The sequence below is a fragment of the Heterodontus francisci genome, chromosome 36 (assembly GCF_036365525.1).
Source record: "Heterodontus francisci isolate sHetFra1 chromosome 36, sHetFra1.hap1, whole genome shotgun sequence".
Lineage (NCBI taxonomy): Eukaryota > Metazoa > Chordata > Chondrichthyes > Heterodontiformes > Heterodontidae > Heterodontus > Heterodontus francisci.
In genome coordinates, this window is record NC_090406.1 from 48,361,742 (window position 1) to 48,380,854 (window position 19,113).

The 19,113-nt window shown below is 43.3% G+C and overlaps 1 protein-coding gene across 4 annotated transcripts in view; it reads right to left on the bottom strand.

The window, feature by feature from the left end:
* The window catches only part of crsp7 (cofactor required for Sp1 transcriptional activation, subunit 7), a 178,334-nt gene that overhangs the window by 149,871 nt on the left and 9,350 nt on the right, over positions 1 to 19,113 (bottom strand). The gene's annotated exons all lie outside the window — the stretch shown is intronic.

Sequence of the window (19,113 nt, forward strand, 5' to 3'; positions counted from 1 at the left end):
TCCAGATTTATAGGGGAAAACTTTACTCGGGTTGGTGAGCAAGATTACACTCAACTCCTTACTGCAATATACAACTTTTAATGATTAAGCAACAACCCCACTGCCTTGTGGGCGTCTCGGGAGAGACCAAGGCTAAGGGAGTAAACCACAGTGGCGCAGTGGTTAGCACCGCAGCCTCACAGCTCCATCGACCCGGGTTCAATTCTGGGTACTGTGTGGAGTTTGCAAGTTCTCCCTGTGTCTGCGTGGGTTTCCTCCGGGTGCTCCGGTTTCCTCCCACAGCCAAATGACTTGCAGGTTGATAGGTAAATTGGCCATTATAAATTGCCCCTAGTATAGGTAGGTGGTAGGGGAGTATAGGGACAGGAGAGGATGTGGTAGAAATATGGGATTAGTATAAATGGGTGGTTAATGGTCGACACAGACTCGGTGGGCCGAAGGGCCTGTTTCAGTGCTGTATCTCCAAATCAAAATCCGGAGCAGAACCTTGAAGGCGGTCATGTGTCACATTTGGCATGTTTCCGGCAGTTCCTGCAGCCATACCGGTGCCAAACGTCGTGCTCTGCACTCCTTTGGACCCCACCAGGAAGGCTGAGAGGGGGGTTTTGACGCTTGGGCAATTCACAACCTCCATATATCCGCCCAGTCATGCGCCATGGAGAGGTCACTCCATAGTCACCTCACAGCGACCAAAACACGGAAGGCAGCAGTTACAGGTTATAAGTCCAGCTCAATTGGCGTAGAGATTGGGCGCCACGGGTTGCCTTTGTCAGTGGGAGAGGTCATCGCATCTCACTGGACAGCTACCGCCCGCCTCAAACCGGGCAGCCCCCGGTCGGTAAGATTAGATTAGAGATACAGCACTGAAACAGGCCCTTCGGCCCACCGAGTCTGTGCTGAACATCAACCACCCATTTTATACTAATCCTACACTAATCCCATATTCCCAACAAACATCCCCACTTATCCCTATATTTCCCTACCACCTACCTATACTAGTGACAATTTATAATGGCCAATTTACCCATCAACCTGCAAGTCTTTTGGCTTGTGGGAGGAAACCAGAGCACCCAGAGAAAACCCACGCAGACACAGGGAGAACTTGCAAACTCCACACAGGCAGTACCCGGAATCGAACCGGGTAGGTTCTGTCCCGCCACAGTCCACCTGCTTCAATGGGTGCTTGGAGCTCAGGGTCATTGCCCGACAAGTGGACTGCAACACCGCACCAAATGGCACGACCAAAAAAGGAAAGAAGGTACCAGCCCTTCGTTTTGCAAGTTGGAACATCAGAACTGTCCTGGCCTGTCGGAAGACCTTACACAAATCAACGATTCTCGGAAGACCGCCATCATTAACAACGAGCTCAGTAGACTCAATGTAGACATTGCAGCACTTCAGGAGACACGCCTCCCTGTGAGCGGATCACTAAGAGAGCAAGACTACACCTTCTTCTGGCAGGGTAGGGATCCTGAAGAACCAAGACAGCATGGAGTGGGCTTCGCCATCAGAAACTCTTTGCTCAGCACGATAGAGCCACCCTCAAATGGCTCGGAACGCATATTGTCCATCCGTCTGTTCAGCGCCTCTGGTCTAGTACACCTACTCAGCAACTATGCTCCAACACTCTGCTCCCCACCTGAAGCTAAAGACCAGTTCTACGAGGAACTCTATAAGATCATTAGTAACATCCCCAACACCGAACACCTGTTCCTGCTGGGGGACTTTAATGCCAGGGTTGGGGCCGACCATGACTCATGGCCCTCCTGCCTTGGGCGCTATGGCACTGGTAGGATGAATGAGAATGGTCAGACTGCTTGAGTTATGTAACTATCATAACCTCTGCATCACCAACGCATTCTTTCACACTAAACCCTGTCACCAGGTTTCTTGGAGGCACTCAAGATAACGCCGTTGGCACCAGCTGGACCTCATCGTCACAACGCAAGCCTCTTTAAACAGCGCTCAAATCACACGCAGCTTCCACAGTGCGGACTGCAACACCGACCACTCCCTGGTGTGCAGCAAGGTTAGCCTCAAACCAAAGAAGCTGCATCACTCCACAACACTAGCAGAATTTCTCATCCACAGCTGTTACGTAAGTTTCAAAATTCACTCCAAAAAGTCCTTCTAAACACTCCCACAGGGGACGCAGAGACCAAGTGGGCCCACATCAGAGACGCCATCTATGACTCAGCAATGACCACCTATGGCAAACGTGTGAAGCGGAATGCAGACTGGTTTCAATCTCACATTGAAGAGCTGAAACCTGTCATCGCCACTAAGCACATTGGGGGCTTTCTTGTAGTTCAGCAGTGCAGCGAGTTAACATCCGCAGCACCTAAAGCAGCCAGAAGCACTGCACAAAACAGCCAGGCGCTGTGCAAATGACTACTGGCAACACCTATGCAATCATATTCAGCTGGCCTCTGACATTGGAAATATCAGAGGAATGTATGATGGCATTAAGAGGGCTTTTGGGCCAACCATCATGAGGATTGCCCCCCTCAAATCTAAATCAGGGGACACAATCACTGACCAACGCAAGCAAATGGACCGCTGGGTGGAACACTACCTAGAACTGTACTCCAGGGAAAACGTCGTCACGGAGACCGCCCTCAATGCAGCCCAGTCTCTGCCAGTCATGGAGGAGATGGACATACAGCCAACAAAATCGGAATTCAGTGATGCCATTGATTCTCTAGCCAGCGGAAAAGCCCCTGGGAAGGACGGCATTACCCCTGAAATAATCAAGAGTGCCAAGCCTGCTATACTTTCAGCGCTGTAGGAACTGCTTTGCCTGTGCTAGGACGAGGGAGCAGTACCACAGGACATGCGCGATGCCAATATCATCACACTGTATAAAAACAAAGGTGACCGCGGTGACTGCAACAACTACCGTGGAATCTCCCTGCTCAGCATAGTGGGGAAAGTCTTCGCTCGAGTCGCTTTAAACAGGCTCCAGAAGCCGGTTGAGCGTGTCTACCGAGGCAAAGTGTGGCTTTCGAGCAAAGAGGTCCACCATTGACATGCTGTTCTCCCTTCGACAGCTACAGGAGAAATGCCGTGAACAACAGATGCCCCTCTATGTTGCTTTCATTGATCACACCAAAGCCTTTGACCTCGTCAGCAGACGTGGTCTCTTCAGACTATTAGAAAAGATTGGATGCCCACCAAAGCTACTAAGTATCATCACCTCATTCCATGACAATATGAAAGGCACAATTCAGCACCTCATCAGACCCCTTTCCTATCCTGAGTGGCGTGAAACAGGGCTGTGTTCCCGCACCTACACTGTTTGGGATCTTCTTCTCCCTGCTGCTCTCTCATGCGTTCAAGTCTTAAGAAGGAATTTTCCTCCACACAAGATCAGGTGGCAGGTTGTTCAACCTTGCCCGTATAAGAGCAAAGACCAAAGTACGGAAAGTCCTCATCAGGGAACTCCTCTTGGCTGACGATGCTATATTAACATCTCACACTGAAGAGTGTCTGCAGAGACCCATCGACAGGCTTGCGGTTGCCTGCACCGGCAAGAAAACGATCATGGGACAGAACGTCACAAAAGCCCCATCCATAAATATCGTCGACCACACTCTGGAAGTGGTTCAAGAGTTCACCTACCTAGGCTCAACTATCACCAGTAACCTGTCGCTCGATGCAGAAATCAACAAGCGCATGGGAAAGGCTTCCACTGCTATGTTCAGACTGGCCAACAGAGTGTAGGAAAATGGCGCACTGACATGGAACATAAAAGTCTGAATGTGTCAAGCCTGCATCCTCAGTACCTTGCTCTACGGCAGCGAGGCCTGGACAATGTACGTCAGCCAAGAGCGACGTCTCAATTCATTCCATCTTCGCTGCCTCCGGAGAATCCTTGGCATCAGGTGGCAGGACCGTATCTCCAACACTGAAGTCCTCGAGGCGGCCAACATCCCCAGCATATACACCCTACTAAGCCAGCGGCGCCTGAGATGGCTTGGCCATGTGAACCGCATGGAAGATGGCAGGATCCCCAAGGACACATTTGTACAGCGAGCTCGTCACTGGTATCCAACCCACCGGCCGTCCTTGTCTCCGCTTTAAAGACTTCTGCAAACACGACATGAAGTCCTGTGACATTGATCACAAGTCGTGTGAGTCAGTTGCCAACGATCGCCAGAGCTGGCAGGCAACCATAAAGGCGGGGCTAAAGCGTGGCGAGTTGAAGAGACTTAGTAGTTGGCAGGAAAAAAGTCAGAAGTGCAAGGAGAGAGCCAACTGTGTAACAGCCCTGTCAACCAATTCTATCTGCAACACCTGTGGAAGAGTCTGCCACTCCAGGCGCTTACCCATCGTCTCTCGAGACAAGGAGGCCAAAGAAAGAAGGAAGAATGATTAAGCAACTTAAATTACTGAAAACCGTGTGGGGTACAATGTTGCATCGCTGGGAGCGAGAAAAATCCTTTACTTTGTCAAGTTTTCAATCTCAACCACCTCGCTGTGAAGATGTGCCGAACAGAAAGTGCTCATCTCCAGGAAATCCCAACAAAACAGCAATGAACTGGAACAGTCACTTACCCTCTCAGTCACAGTCACTGTTGGAAGGGTGAAGAGATTGATTGAGTCTTAAAAAATGACATTACATAAATGCGCCAAAACTCTACTCTTGATTAAAAAATTTACTCAGTGGACAGAGTGATGCAATCAAATTTGAGCCTCTGTTTTTAGGCTAAGTGGTCTTAGCTGGGGTTTGTGTTAGGTAAGGGTATTAAGGGATATGGAGCAAAACTAGTAAATGGAGCTGAGGTATAGATCAGCTGTTATCCAACTGAATGGCAGAACATGTTCAACTGGCCAAATGAACTAATCCAGTTCCTGGAAGCATTACAATGGGACATTGGGGAGAGCAAAAAGTTCAATGATTTATGCTGTGAAGTATTCAATTATTGGAATTGCGTGAGGACAGAATTGTTAATTGCGCAAAGATGGGTGGCAGGTCAGAAGATTGGACAGAATATAAAAAACAGCAAAGATTGACTAAAAGATTGATAAGGAAGGTAAAATTAGAGTACGAGAGAAAGATAGCTAGAAATATAAAGTTAGATAGTAAGAGTTTCTACAAATATTTTTTTAAAAGAGTTAAAGGTCCTATAGAAAGGGAGTCTAGGAAATTAATAATGGATAATAAGGAGATGACTGATGAATTGAACAGGTATTTTGCATCAGTCTTCATGATAGAGGATACAAGAAACATCCCAGTATTAGCTGTAAGTCAGGAAATGGAAGGGAGGGAGGAACGTAAGGAAATTACCATCACCAGGGAAGTGGTACTGAACAAATTGTTGGAACTGCGGGCTGACAAGTCACTGGGTCCTGATGGACTTCATCCTAGGGTATTAAAAAGAAGTGGCTAGTGAGATAGTTGATGCACCAGTTTTAATTTTCCAAAATTCCCTAGATTCAGGAAAGGTTCCGCTAGACTGGAAAATAACAAATGTAACTCCTTTATTCAAAAAGGGAGGGAGACAGTAAGCAGAAAACTACAGGCCAATTAGCTTAATATCTGTCTTGGGGAAAATGTTAGAAGCTATTGTTAAAGACCTTATAGCAGGGCACTTAGAAAAATTCAAGGTGATCAGGCAGAGTCAACATGGTTTTGTGAAAGGGAAATCATGTTTAACCAATTTATTGGAGTTCTTTGAGGGAGTTACATGTGCTGTGGATGAAGGGGAACTGGTGGATGTATTGTACTTAGATATCCGGAAGGCATTTGATAAGGTACCACATCAAGGGTTATCGCAAATAACAAAAGCTCATGATGTAGGATATAACATTTTGGCATGGATAGAAGATTGGCTAGCTAACAGGAAACAGAGAAGGCACAAATGGGTCATTTTCTGGACGGCAAGATATAACGAGTGGTGTGCCACAGGGGCCTCAACTTTTTACAATTTATATAAATGACTTAGATAAAGGGACCGAAGATATGGTTGCTAAATTTGATGATGACACAAAAATAGTAGCAAAGTAGGTTGTGAAGAGGACATAAGGAGGCTACAAAAGGTTAAGTGAGTGGGGAAAAATCTGGCAGATGGAGTATAATGTGGGAAAATGCAAAGTTATCCATTTTGGCAGGAAGAATAACAAAGAAGCATATTATCTAAATGGTGAGAGATTGCAGAGCTCAGAGATGCAGAGGGATCTGGGTGTCCTCGTGCATGGATCACAAAAGGGTACTATGCAGGTACAGAACGTAATTAGGAAAGCTAATAGAATGTTATCCTTTATTGTGAGGGGAATTGAATACAAAAGTAGGGAGGTTATGCTTCAGCTATACAGGGCATTGGTGAGACCACATCTGGAGTGCTGTGTACAATATTGGTCTCCTTATTTAAGGAAGGATGTAAATGCAGTGGAAGCAGTTCAAAGAAGGTTTACTAGACTGATACCTGGAATAGGCGGGCTATCTTACGAGGAAAGATTGGACAGGCTAGGCTTGTATCCACTGGATTTAGAAGAGTAAGAGGCAACTTGATTGAAACATAAGATTCCGAGAGGTCTTGACAGGGTGGATGTGGAACGTATGTTTCCCTTTGTGGGAGAATCTAGAACCAGGGGTCACTTTTTAAAAATAAGGGGTCGCCCATTTAAGTCAAAAATTAGAAATTTTTTCTCGGAGGGTCGTGAGTCTTTGGAACTCTCTTCCTCAAAAGGCCGTGAAAGCAGAGTCTTTGAATATGTTTAAGGCAGAGGTAGATAGATTCTTGATAAGCAAGGGGCTGAAAGGTTATCGGGGGTAGGTGGTAATGTGGAGAAATCAGTTCAGCCATAAACTTATTGAATGGCGGAGCAGGTTCAAAGGACCGAGTGGCCTACCCCTGCTCCTAATTCGTATGTTCGTACAATTGAGGAGCCTGCCAACATTCACTGTCCAAACTCATTCACGTGCAGATGCTGCTGGCGTGTTGGTAATTTCACTGAAGTAATCCAGAGGCCCAGGCTAATGCCCTAGGGACACTGGTTCAAATTCCATCCAAGCAGCTGGCGGAATTTAAATTGAATTCATTCATAAATTCAATTAATTGATAAAACGCTGTAACTGAAAGCTAGTCTCAGTTATGGTGCCATGAAAGCATCAATTGTCATAAAAACCCGGCTGGTTCACTAATGTCCTTTAGGGAAGGAAATCTGCCATCCTTACCTGGTCTGGCCTCCATGCGACTCCAGACCCGCAGCAATGTGGTTGACTCAAAATGCCCTCTGAAATGGCCAAGCAAGCCACTCAGTAAGGGTTGGGTAACAAATGCTGGCCTTGCCAACGACACCCACACCCCATGCAAGAATTTTTTTTTTAAATAAAGTTATTCAACTGAAATTCAGGAGGGCTGCTTTGTTCAGTACAAGTCACCACTTTCAAGTAATAAATAGAAGGGGGTCAAAGAGTTTTTTTTTTTGGAAGATGTTGCCTCAGCACGCAAAAGAAATGGTTTGTGGAATGGTTCAAGAAGTTAACTTCTTGCTTAAAAACGGACAATCCCAAGCAGCTGAACAAGTTGTTGGCTGGTTTTGTATTGAAGATTTTAGACTGAATAAAATGCTATGAATACTTTTTTTCCATTTAATTGTAATTGTAAATTGCTGTGCTCATTGAGAAATGTGTTACTACTGGGGAATGGAACACTTTCCATTTCAGAAAGCATCAGACACACCCAGGTCAGGTTCAGCAGGTGAGATTCAGAGTAATTCTCTCTCTACCCTCTTCTCCAAACTGTAAAAGTGTAGCCCTTTTTCCAGTTTCTCAAGCCTTCCAAAACTTATCAATTTGATTAGGTCCAAATTAGGAGCATGTTCAAGCATACTAGTGAACTCAGTTTACATAGAATCTTTGCAATTCAGCCAGTAAACAGCGGGGTAGAAATTCATCTCAGGCGATATCGCAAAACTGGCGGTATCTGATCGGCTACTCATTATATGTAGCGCCTGATATTTAATGCTATTGACTGCAATGGAACTGAACATCAGGTGAACAATCCAATACCACCTTGCTTTGCGCCACTGCCCAAGATGAAGAGGAATTTTAATTTCATCTGCCTGGAGTAGATTTTACCCAGAGTTCCTAAGATCAAATGCCAAAGACCAGTTCAAACACCTATTCCCCCCTCCAACTACTGACTATTTTGCAAGTGTATGTGAAATGATCATTATGCTCACCTATTAAGTGCTGTCAAGCACTTTTGATTCCTGTAGATGCACTGTAGTTAAAAAAAAAAATGGAGGAACTGAAGGTTGTTGACATATAGTTTAGTGCGACTCAAGCTCCAAGAGATACAAAAATGCAGGGGGTGGCTAAAAAAGTAGAGAAAGTTTCAACAGATAGCACCAGCATACACCATGAGATAAAACCAGTTTTAATGATTAGTGGCAAGTGCAGGACAGTCAGAACAAAAAAAAACTGGGAGCAAGGTCCAAGAATAGCAGACTGAAAAGGGACAAATACGTAAACAAAAACTGGAGATTGACCAGGTTAAAATGAGCACAAGCTAACATTTCAAGTAACTATAAAATCAGTTTGGGTATAGAACCTTCCAATTTTCTTTTCTTCCACCGCTTCCTCTTTGCAATCTTTGGTGCTCAAGGCTATGACCCAAAGCTTCCACCTACTTCACTGATGGCAGGAATGGCATAACTATGGCTAAAAGGCAATACACTTTCTGATGCCCTACCTGTCTCACCATAGCAACAAGGCTGGGATCAGTGTTTCAAGAGAGTTGCAACATAATTTGTATCATCACCTCATGACAATTTACAAAAGTCCTTTCCAAAACATTTCCATCACTGTACCAAGGTGGAAGCAGTAGCTGCAACACAAATGACCATAGATTAATCTATTAAAAATTTTGCATCTGCGTGGGCTGTGAAGTCTTTCCCACAGTGAATTCTTCCAACCAAGTTTATAACCAATGTAAAAATAACAAAACATATGGCTTTAAAGCAGGGACTGAATTACAACTGCACGCCCTGGTCTAATTATTCTCCACTGCAGTTAAAGATTACTCTTGGTTCTGACTTGCTGTGTGCAACTACAAGGACACCAACTAACATGCCAGAATAGTCCAGATACTTTTTCTTTAAAAGGAAGCTACTCATTTACTGAATTTGGAGTGTCTAATGCCCATGAAGCCCAAACAGTTTAACAAAAATGCCTTAATCCTTCAATTTTGGCCATTTTAACATACCGTAACCTTCTTTAAAAAAAATCTTCTTATATCCTGTGTGAGATCTAGTGAGGAAAGCTCAAACTCCAGTAATGTGAAAGGACTCAAGTTTGTAATAAGGTGAAGCTGGACATCGTTTTACAAAAACATACTACAGCTTTAATAGGAATATTACCATTAATTTGCTTACATCTCTAGCTGTGGAACTTGGTCTGTGCCCGATTGTGCTAAACATATTCAAATCAGTTAGTCTTGTGGTTCTTGGTAAAATCAATGAACAGTGTCACAATACAAAGTGGCCATTCAGTTCATCAAGTACTGGTCCGTGGTTTTTCTCAATGAGCCATCCAGTCTAATGCTTCATTCTCCTTTCCTCCAGGCTTGCGTGAAACATAAATGCCAGCAAAGACCAGTTGGGCCAAATGGTCTGTTCCTGTGCTACAGAATCTATGTACTCAGCTGCTTGTTTCCCATACACTTTTATCTTAATACCCCTGATGTCCAAGTGTAAAAGAGGACAGTTAATACCTGATACTCATCCTGTATTCCTTCTGTCATTACATTTAACTACAGAACTCTCTACGTCTCATAACTGAAGATGTAGAGATACGCTTTGCTAGGTTTTACACAGCACAGAACTAAAGCAATTATACCAAGCCTTAGACAAAGTGGGTTGTGTTGCAAACAAAAAGGAATGATGCTGTCACTGCCCTGAATCATGTCATCTTTTTGCTTTTGTAAACAGCAAAATTGACAACTTACTATATATTAGAAAGGCACAGGTAAATCAAGGATAGTCAGCATGGATTTGTTAAGGGAAGATCTTGTTTGACCAACTTGGTCAAATTTTTTGAAGTAACAAGGAAGATAGATGAGGGTAGTGCAGTTGATGTGGTCTACATGGATTTTTAGCAAGGCCTTTGATAAGGTCCCGCATGGCAGACTGGTTAAAAAATAAAATCCTATGGGATCCAGGGAAAGGCAGCAACGTGGATACAAAATTGGCTCACTGACAGGAAACAAATGGTAATTGTTGACGGTTGTTTTAGCGACTGGAGGACTGTTTTCAGTGGCGTTCCACAGGGCTCAGTACTGGGTCCCCTGTTTTTTGTGGTATATATTAATGACTTGGACGTAAATGTAGGGGGCATGAACAAGAAGTCTGCAGATGGCACAAAGAATGGTCATGTGGTAGATAGCGAGGAGGATAGCTGTAGGCTGCAGGAAGTTATTGATGGTCTTTTCAGATAGGTAGAAAAGTGGCAAATGGAATTCAACCTGGAGAAGTGTGAGGTGATGCATTTGGGGAGGTCAAACAAGGCAAAGGAATACATGATAAATGGGAAAATACTGAGAAGTGTAGAGGAAGTGAGGGACCTTAGAGTGAACGTCCACAGATCCCTGAAGGTAGGAAGATAGGTCGATAAGGTTGTTAAGAAGGCATATGGAATCCTCTCCTTTGTTAGCCGAGGTATAGAATATAAGAGCAGGGAGGTTATGCTGGAACTGTATCACTCACTGGTTAGACCACAACTTGAGTACTGTGTGTAGTTCTGGTCACCTCAATACAGAAAGGATGTAATTGCACTAGAGAGGGTATAGAGAAGATTTACAAGGATGTTGCTAGGACTGGAAAAATGCAGCCACGAGATAAGATTGGATAGGCTGGAGTTGTTCTCCTTGGAACAGAGAAGGCGGAGGGGAGATCTGATTGAAATGTACAAAATTTTTTAGGGGCCTGGACCAAATGGAGGTGAAGGATCTATTCACTTTAGCAGTGAGTAAAGGCCTGCTATCCGACCCGAACCCGATGACGTGTTGGGGTGGGTTGGGCCCATCATCCGGGTCCGGCTTTCAGGCTCGGGTTGGGTCGAGTCCGGGTTGGGCTCGGGCCGAGTCTAGGTCAAGTCGGGCTGGACACACACTAAGTGCTCTGCTGGTAGGTACTGAAATTTTTTTTTTTTTTTTTTTTAAACTTACCCGAGCTGGGATGAAACTGAGCCTGCGCAGTGAGCGCGTGACGTCACATCACGCATGCGCTGCAGCATCCTGGAGATTCCGAGTCCGAAGATAAGTAAAGGGATGGTCGGGTCGGGCTCGGTTCTGTCGGGTTCGGTTTGGGTTCTTTTTCCCCCCAACCTGAGCAGGCCTTTAGCAGGGAGGTCAGTGACAAGGGGACATAGATTTAAAGTGATTGGTAGAAAAATTAGAGGGGAGATGAGGAAAAACATTTTCCACCCAGAGGGTGGTGATGTCTGGAACTCACTGCCTGAAAGGGTAGTTGAGGCAGAGACCCTCAACTCATTCAAAAGTAGTCTGGATATGCACCTTAACTGAATCTGCAAGGCTATGGACCAAATGCTGGAAAGTGGGATTAGAATAGGTGGATTGTTTTTCAGCCAGCACAGACACGATGGGCCAAGCGGCCTCTTTCTGTGCCTGAAACTTACTATGATTCTATGATATGCCTCAAAGTTGTAAAAATTTGACAACTTTATAAGATAGCAATATAAGAAACTAATTTAATCATGTCAGGAAATGTGCAAACAACTTTGTCTTTGAGCTGATGAATTAAGTCAGGTCAGCATGACCCACCAATTTGCTGAACCTCTCCACTCCCCAGCAAAGATACCACCAGCTGACCAGCAGAAATGCACAATTTTGCGAGTCTGCCTTATTGCAATTAGAACATTTAATAGGTACAAATGCAGTTGTACTGTTCTCATTTAATTTTTGTAGCTTGGTTAGTTTGAAAACATTTTGATTCTTTTCATCCAACCAATTGAAAACTCAAAGCACTGAAGCTGGGCATGGTTGATGCCAGGAGATGTAACTAAATCAATATCCAGCAGGAACAATGTTTCACAAGAGGAAAGGTGGCCCAAGGCTAGTAAATGTCTCAGTAGTTCGTAATCATATTTGGACAAGTTAAATTGCTCAGGGGTTAAATGGGAATGGGTTAGTAACTGGTACCAGTATATGTATTAAAAGCATAGAGAAAAATGTTAGGAGACCTGCTTCAAGTGTTGGAAAGCACCTCACAAAATTGATAATTCAGAATCATACGTTGACAAGAGTTGCTAACGTACAACAAAAACATACATGGTCTGCCAACAGCATCAAATTTGTTTGCTCCAACTTACCTAGAGACTGGGAATCTCCACTGATAAGTGATGGAAAACTGCCACAGGGAAAGGAGCTACTGGCAGCTGCATTTTCTTGTCATCTCTTTTGCCCTTCTACCAGTATGACTGTTGCATATTGCAAATCACAGGAAGATATGGACCTAAATTTCTGGAGGCACCTTTTCAAACTGTAAAGGTGACTACAGAGTTTTTTTTTTGTTGCAGCACAGAATTCACTCCTTCCTGATTTTCGTTTAGATTATTCATTCTTCCTTCGTCTTTAGCCTGAAAGAAAACAAGAAATAGGAGTAGGCCATTTAGGCCCAGGCACCTGCTCCGCCATTCAATTGTCATGCTCACGAGGAATGCAACAGTGAAAATACAGAAAAACTTAAAAGTTGAACAAATTTAAACAGATTGGGACATTGGCTGTCAACAAAATGGCGGCCAACACATGGCTCATACCACCTCCTGCACTGTAATCCACATCCACTGCCTAAGACTTGTTACAAAAGTGCTTCCATTATTTTCAATATTTTGAGAACTTGTGTTAAAACCAAAAAAATTCCATGGATGTGTTTTTTGTTTAAACCAAGTTCACCGATAGGTCAAGATGCAGGTCAGAGGCTAGGAATCCTGAGGCGAGTAACTCACCTCCTGACTCCCCAAAGCCTGTCCACCATCTACAAAGTACAAGTCAGGAGTGTGATGGAATACTCTGCACTTGCCTGGATGGGTGCAGCTCCAACAACACTCAAGAAGCTCGACACCATCCAGGATAAAGCAGCCCGCTTGATTGGCACCCCATCTACAAACATTCACTCCCTCCACCACCGATGCACAGTGGCAGCAGTGTGTACCATCTACAAGATGCACTGCAGCAATGCACCAAGGCTCCTTAGACAGCACCTCCCAAACCCGCAACCTCTACCAACTAGAAAGACAAGGGCAACAAATACATGGGAACACCACCACCTGCAAGCTCCCCTCCAAGTCACACACCATCCTGACTTGGAACTATATCACCGTTCCTTCACTGTCGCTGAGTCAAAATCCTGGAACTCCCTTCCTAACAGCACTGTGGGTATACCTACCCCAATTGGACTGCAGCGGTTCAAGAAGGCAGCTCACCACCACCTTCTCAAGGGCAATTAGGGATGGGCAATAAATGCTGGCCTAGCCAGTGTCGCCCACATCCCATGAATGAATTCAAAAAAATGTTGTCTGAAAGCCACCTGTGATTTGGGCTCAGCAGAACCCTTGGTCACCTGGAACAAAATGGTGACAGAAGTCACATGTCAAGGTCCATGGAGGTCAGGAAGTTGACTCACTGTTGGGGTTTGAATATGGTTTTCAATTTTATTTGTTTTGGGAACTGTTTGAAGAGAGCTGGTGTTTTCTTGTCAAGGAAAAAGAAACCACCCAACTCATCGCCTTCTCCACCTTTCTGAAGAAATCCTACTAAGATCCAGTGTGGGAGGGGGGGAAATCCCTGGTGCCGCATAGCTCCCGAGGAGCTGGAAAAAAATCCTGTGATTCAAGTTTGTGTTTGTGGAAATACCTTGATGTTACATTTCTCCAAGAAAGCCTACTGGAATAATTCAACATCTCCAGAACGGACAGCTTCTGAAACGATCATGGCGACCAGTCTCCGTATACCCAGATGACAGACCAAAAAAGGGACAACTGACTTCCTTTCATATCTCTCTTTGTTCAGAATTAGTACATATTTGGCCAAAGTAGTTTTTTTTCGTCTTTTTTTGCAACAGACCTCTGCAGAGTGAATTTCTGTACTTTTTGCAGTGTGTGTATATAAGTAACTGAGGAAATTTTATGAAGGGAACTTGCTTTTTTTTTTAAATCGGTGTGTTAATGTTTTGCTTTGTTACTGGTTAAGTCTTGTTTTACAATAAACAAAATTATCAATTTATTAAAGAAACCTGGTTGGTGCATTTTGTTCTGGGATTTAAAAAAAAAAAAGAGTATACGATTGGCTGTATCGGTAACCGGGTAAACATTTAAATAGATGTTGTGACCTGTGGAGAAGTGGAACTAAAAAAAGACAGTGCACTCCTCCCGCATTGATCACAACAGACTGAAAACCAATCAACTTTGCCTGCGTGGAAATAAGAGAAGATAATCACACATGGATGAGAGCTATACTCAAACAAACTAAGACAAAGGCATTCCCCCAGACTTTTTGTCTCCAACTAACCTTCACTTTAAATGGGGTGCGAACAGCCCTCATATCCTCAAAATGGGGCCATCAAAAGGCCATTGCGCAGCCCAGTATTTAGGAAGGACAGTCTAAAAGTAAAAGGCTGGGGAGTTGCATTGCTAGTTAAAGAGGAAATTAATGAGATAGTGAGGAAGGATATTAGCTCTGACAATGTGGAATCTGTATGGGTAAAGCTGAGAAACACAAATGGGCAAAAAAACATTCGTGGGGGTTGTATATAGACCCCCAAACTGCAGCGGTGATTTTGGGAATGGCATTAAGTAGGAAATTAGAGATGCATGTGATAAAGGAACATCTGTAATTATGGGTGAATTTAATCTGCATATAGATTGGGCAAATCAGTCACAATACCATAGAGGAAGAATTCATGGAGTGTATATGGGATGATTTTCTGGACCAATATGTTGAGGAACCAACTAGAGAACAGGCCATCCTAGACTGGGCATTGTGTAATGAGGGGAATAATTGAGAAGCTAGTTGTGCGAGACCCCTTGAGGATGAGCGACCATAATATGATAGAATTCTTCATCAAGCTGGAGAGTGACGTAGTTGATTCTGAGACTAGGGTCCTGAATCTTAATAAAGGAAACTATGAAGGTACGAGGCGCGGGTTGGCTATGACGGATTGGGAAACTCTACTTAAAGGGATGACGGTGGATAGGCAATGGCAAACATTCAAAGAGCGCATGGATGAACTGCAACAATTGTTTATCCCTGTCTGGCGCAAAAGTAAAACGGGAAAGGTAGCCAAACCATGGCTTACAAGGGAAATTAGAGATAGCATTAGATCCGAATAGGCATACAGATTTGTCAGAAAAAACAGACCTGAGGATTGGGAGCAGTTTAGAATTCAGCAAAAGGAGGACCAAGGGATTGATTAAGGGGAAAATAGAGTACGAGAGCAAGCTTGCGGGGAACATAAAAACTGACTAAGAGTTCTTATACGTATGCGAAGAGAAAAAGATTGGTAAAGACAAATGTAGGTCCTTTACAGTCAGAAACAGGGGAATTTATTATGGGGAACAAAGAAATGGCTGACCAACTAAATGCATACTTTGGTTCGGTCTTCACAAAGGAGGACACAAATATCATATCAGAAATGTTGGGGAACACAGGGTTTAGTGAGAGAGAGAGGAACTGAAGGAAATCAGTATTAGTAGAGAAATGGTGTTGAGGAAATTGATGGGATTGAAGGCTGATAAATCCCCAGGGCCTGATAATCTACATCCCAGAGTACTTAAGGAAGTGGCCCTAGAAATAGTGGATGCTTTGGTGGTCATCTTCCAAGATTCTATAGACTCTGCAACAGTTCCTACAGATTGGAGGGTAGCTAATGTAACCCCATGATTTAAAAAGGGAGGTAGAGAGAAAGCAGGGAATTATAGACCAGTCAGCCTGACGTCGGTAGTGGGCAAAATTCTAGAGTCCATTATCAAAGATTTTATAGCAGAGCACTTGGAGAACAGTGGTAGAATCGGACAGAGTGAGCATGGATTTACGAAAGGAAAATCATGCTTGACAAATCTACTAGAATTATTTGAGGATGTAACTAGTAGAGTTGATGAGGGACAGCCAGTGGATGTGGTTTATTTGGACTTTCAGAAGGCTTTCGACAAAGTCCCACATAAGAGATTAACGTGTAAAATTAAAGTGCATGGGATTGGGGGTAGTGTATTTCGATGGTTAGAAAATTGGTTGGCAGACAGGAAACAAAAAGTAGGAATAAATGTGTCTTTTTCCGAATGGCAGGCAGTGACTAGTGGGGTACCGCAGGGATCGGTGCTAGAACCCCAGCTATTCACAATATATATTAATGATTTAGATAAGGGAACTAAATGTAATATCTCCAAATTTGCAGATGACACAAAACGGGGTGGGAAGGTGAGTTGTGGGAGGGCGATTTGTGAGGAGAATGCAAAGCGGCTTCAGGGTGATTTGGCCAAGTTGAGTGAGTGGGAGAATGCATGGCAGATGCAGAATTACGTGCATTAATGTGAGGTTATTCACTTTGGTAGCAAAAACAGGAAGGCAGATTATCTGAACGGCTCTAAACAGAGAGGTGAATATGCAACGAGACCTGGGTGTTCTCATACACAATTCGATAAAGGTAAGCATGCAGGTGCAACAGGCAGTAAAAAAGGCAAATGGTATGTTGGCCTTCATAGCGAGTGGATTAGAGTACAGGAGCAGGGATGTATTGCTGCAATTATACAGCGCCTTAGTGAGGCCACACCTGGAATATTGTGTGCAGTTTAGGTCTCCTTATCTGAGGAAGGATGTTCTTGCTATAGAGGGAGTGCAGCAAAGGTTTACCAGACTGATTTCTGGGATGGCAGGACTGACATATGAGGAGAGATCGAGTCGGTTAGGATTATATTCGCTGGAGTTCAGAAGAGTGAGGGGGGATCTCATAGGAACCTATAAAATTCTAACAGGACTTGACAGGGTAGATGCAGGAAGGATGTTCCCAATGGTGGGCAAGTCCAGAACCAGGGATCATAGTCTAAGGATACGGGGTAAACCTTTCAGGACTGAGATGAGAAGAAATTACTTCACCCAGAGTGGTGAACCTGTGGAATTCGCTACAGAAAGCGGTTAAGGCCAAAACATTGTACGTTTTCAAGGAGTTCGATATAGCTCTTGGGGGGGAAAGGGATCAAAGGATATGGGGGGAAAGCGGGAACAGGTTACTGAGTTGGATGATCAGCCATGATCATAATGAATGACGGAGCAGTCTCAAAGGGCCGAATGGCCTACTCCTATTTTGTATGTTTATAAAATTCTACATTTGCTAGGCAATGCACTACGAAATACAAAAATGAAATACCATGTTGACAATGAAGTGTAAGGTTTTTTTTTGCTTTGGGATGGGAAGAGAATTTGCCGACTTGGTACTCCACATGTCTAACATATTTGTCCTATTTCATGGAGTGGACAAACCACTGGACTTTCAGCACTGGTGTGCACCTCTTCCCTGATCACTCCTCCGAAACAGATAATTAATAGACTGCTACAAATCCTAAGAGTTAATTTCCACATATTTGGACAAATGCTGCAACTAGTATTTCAAATTTTTGAAGAAATCAAATGGATTCCTGAGTCAGTTATTCCAGAAATTAAACTCCAAATATTAAATGTACAGGGTACAGAGTTGTCAGGAAATTTACACTATTTTACCATGTTTGACAGTTTTTGCTTTTTAGATAGTTTCTTTGAACGTTGTTCCATGTATTGATAATGCAGCAGATCACACACAAAAGTGACTTTTTTTAATAAAAGGACTAAAGCTTTAAACAGAATTTGGGGCAGATATCACCAGCAGAGTAAACCAATAAACTGAATACTTGACATCGCCCAATGAACAAAAATGAAATTACTTCAATAGGTGGTTTGCATGATTATGAACTGAGCTTTACCTTGATATATTCTACGCACAAACAAAAGCAGCCCAAGCTCACTTTAATGAGAAACTTGACCTTTTAGGACAATGATTTAGGATGCAGTCTCACCAGGGCAGGCAAAGAACCCTTTTTCCGTTGGCAAAAGTGGGTTACCCATGTAACTCCTGATTTTAAAACCAGTAGAAAAATAATGCACCCATAGTAGGCCATATAACGAAGACTGAAAACTACTCTTATTGGGTCAGTAGAATCAATTAAGTATTAGACTACTTGATTTCTTGCCAGTACTTTAAAACCATCCCATAACAAGTCTTGTACCTTTGGAGTAACTTTTGTAACTTGGACCACACGTATAAAAGGAAAAGCTTTATATGAGAAAGATATTTTATGGAGTCCTTTAAACTTCCAGCTATATGGGTAGGAAGTACCTACACTGCCAGTCAAATGATGTACCTCTTTCCTTAGATGTAATTCTGGAATAGGAATACTAAAAATAGTACCTTCACAATTAAACAAGATTATTGATTAAAATAGATTTTAAAACTTCACAGCTATAAACATTGAAATAAACCATTGACAGCTTGGTTAAAACTTCAAATTTTTAAATATATATATTGTCCTGGAGGGAAAAAAAAACATGAACTGGCCTGGTTGACCTTTATCTCTTATCTATTTACCAGATCACCAGTCTCCAGCATCACTTGGAAACAAGGTGGGAAATATTCCATTTTTCTCAGCCAGTCCAGTCAGATACATTTCCTCAAATGTAATTAGACATGAAGATAGGAAACTCAAAGGATTATTTGAATACTAAACGTCGAGAGATTCTGTAAGCCAACCTACACAACTAGATACATATTTCAACCCTTTAGACCAATCAGCTGTGCCAAAACTATTTTAAAATGTCACAATACAATGGAGCCAGAAATTTCAATTTTAAAATGCGTTCTCTTTGCAATCATTTGCTACACAGAAATGAGTGTTATGGTTTTTAACCTGCATAATTATGGCAAAACTTCAAGTCTCACTCACCCACCCACTCCCTCTCACAGTGGGGTTCATAACTATATTCTATCGATGCAAAAATGGATAAGGTCCGACAACAGCAGGACCCTCTCTCCAGACAACAGACGAAACCAATAGTGTAACTCAAT